The sequence below is a fragment of the Equus quagga genome, chromosome 12, assembly GCF_021613505.1.
Source record: "Equus quagga isolate Etosha38 chromosome 12, UCLA_HA_Equagga_1.0, whole genome shotgun sequence".
Taxonomy (NCBI): Eukaryota; Metazoa; Chordata; class Mammalia; order Perissodactyla; family Equidae; genus Equus; species Equus quagga.
Window position 1 is genome coordinate 33,351,825 of NC_060278.1, and position 2,421 is coordinate 33,354,245.

At 58.4% G+C, this 2,421-nt stretch overlaps 1 protein-coding gene across 2 annotated transcripts in view; it reads right to left on the bottom strand.

Annotated features, from left to right (window-relative positions):
* Window positions 1-278, bottom strand: part of ZBTB18 (zinc finger and BTB domain containing 18) — a 7,811-nt gene extending 7,533 nt beyond the window's left edge. The window contains exon 1 of one of the 2 annotated variants that reach the window (XM_046679473.1): window positions 153-278. The gene's annotated coding sequence lies outside the window, so the exon portion shown is untranslated. Of the gene's footprint in view, window positions 1-55 lie in introns of both variants that reach the window. The other variant, XM_046679474.1, reaches the window with a different exon arrangement.
* Between the last annotated feature and the right edge of the window lie 2,143 nt (window positions 279-2,421).

Sequence of the window (2,421 nt, forward strand, 5' to 3'; positions counted from 1 at the left end):
AAAAAAAAAAAAAAAAAAAAAAAAAAAAAAAAAAAAAAAAAGAGCCCAAACTAACTCCACTCCGGGCGCCGGCCCGCCGCCGCACAGCTGGGCCCGCCGGCCGGCCGGCGCGGAGGGGCGCGGGGCAGGGGCCGGGCCGGCGCCGCACTCACACGGAGCGGCCCTAAGTCGCCGCGTCCCCGCGCCGCGTCCTCCGCCTCCTCCGCCTCCTCCGCCTCCCGGCCGCCGCCGCCGCCGGACTTGGTGGGCTTCCTGCGCCGCTCGCCCCCCTCCCGCCCGGCCCCCCCGCCCCCCAATCCCGGCTCCGTCGCCCGCTCCGCCCGCCCGCCCCCGCTGGCAGCCGGAGGAGCGCGGCGGAGCGCAGAGGGCCCCTCTCAACGGCTCCCCATGGCAGCAGCCCAGCGGCGGCCGCAGCCTGCCAGAGCCAGCGAGGGAGCGGGCGCCGAGCGAGCGCGGAGCCGCCGGCCGGGGGCGGGGCGGGCGGGGGCGGGGGCGGGGGCGGGGGACGCACCACGCACGCACGCGGCGGCGCCGGCCAGATGTTTCCCCGCTCCGGCCGCCCCTCTCCGCCTGCTCCCTCCCTCCCGGCGTGGGGCTTCTGCGATTGACCGAAAGCGGCCGGCCCCGCGCTCACGCCCGCCCCAGCCCGCCGTCTCCGCCAATAGGAGGGCGGCTTCTCGGGAGGGCGGAGGGAGTGGCGGGCCGTCGTCGGACTGACAAAGGGGCCCAGCCAATGGGAGGGGCGAGCCGGAGCTGCCGCTCGCGCGGGCCAATCGCAGCCAGGCACTGCAGGGGCGGGCGGGGCCGGGAGCGAGGCGGCGCGGGGCGGAGTCCTCGGGCGCGGCGGCGGTGGCGGCAGCGGCGCCCCTCTGGGTGACTTGGCCGTGAGAAAGTGAAAGGAGCCCGCAGGCGGCGGCGACAGCTGCGCGGGGAGGGGCTTGTTTCCAGGCTCGGCGGCCTCGCGCGCCCTGGGGGTGCGGAGCGAGCTCTCGGCTGTGCGCCGCGACCGCCGTAAACACACTTTTGATCGAGGTGGGGCTCGGCTGCTCCGGGTCGCGCAGGTATCCTCTGGAGGCGGCGCGCCGGGACGCGGCGCTCGAGGCCGGCGCTGGCGGGCCTCCCTCCGCTCCCTCCGCCGGGGACCGCGACGCCTGGGTCGCCGCCTGCCCGAGCGCCGGAGCAGCTCTCCGGGTGCCGCCGGGGCGCCGCGGGCGCTGGGCGTCCTTCTCCTCCCGCCGTCTCGCCGCAGGCGGAGCTGAGCGCCTGCTCCTCGCGGAACCCTCATGGCACGTGTGTCCTTACACTGTTACAAATAAACGTTCCCAAGTGACCAAATTTTAGAGATCTGTAGTAAAATTGATACTTGCGCAAACCTTACCCTGATTCCTTAATTGGTACGTATCCAGCCACAACGTTAAACCACTGAGGGAGGATGTAAGACTGTTGCACCGCTTTTCCCTCCCTTCAGATAAACTTTTATTCGGTTCTTGTTTTTTGCAGTTAAACTGTTCAAACGGCAACAAAGAAAATGTAGAAACTTCTACCGTCAAAAACGGGAAATCTTGTTGAAGACGCAAGAATTACAAGTAAAACGTTGAGTAACAAATGAGAAAAATGGTTCAAGAAAATAAAATAGAAAACTGCAGAGTGAAGAAGTCAGTACACTAGTAATTGTCGAATGAAATGTGTTTATTCTTTGCTAACTGAACCGGGGCTGGCAAGCCTGTTGCTAACCAACTTGCCAGGAGACCTTTCAACTGGGCAAAATGTGCTTTCACTTTGTTCCAGGTCAAATGGGCGAACTAAGTTGGAAGCATTGTGTGGGCAAATCAGACATGTTGAATTACTAATGAAGTGAAAACAGGAGCACACAAAATTCCTGCAACTGAAATGCTATTGGAATATTCTGCTGGAAACAGTAGTGTTGTTCTCCTTTTCCCTCAACCTTTGCATATGTCCTCGTGATTGATCACTGAGGTCAAGGCCACGTATGATAACTAGAGTTTGTTATTTCTTGAAATATATTGTTGTATCCATGCTTTCGATGAATTTTAGATCTTTTGGTCTGTTGGTAGAAGGCCCAATTTCAGTCTGACCTGTTTCAAGTTAGTGAAATTTATAAATGTTCTTGATGGATGAAATACACTATAAAAAAAAAAAAAGACACGAAAAGGAATACATTGCCTTGCCAACACGTTCAGGGAAAAGAAACGTTTGCATTCTCAAAGCTGTTTCTTACCTACTAAAAGTTAAAAGTAAGGCAAGTAAATCAAGTGAAATAAAGTAATTGATAGTGTCAGGATATTAAATAATAAATTCATGAGAAATTTAGAACATTCAGATTATCCACAAAAAGCTTAGAAACTCGGCGCTATGGCGTGTGGAACAGAGTTACAGCTCTAACAAAAAGGTTTGTGGAAG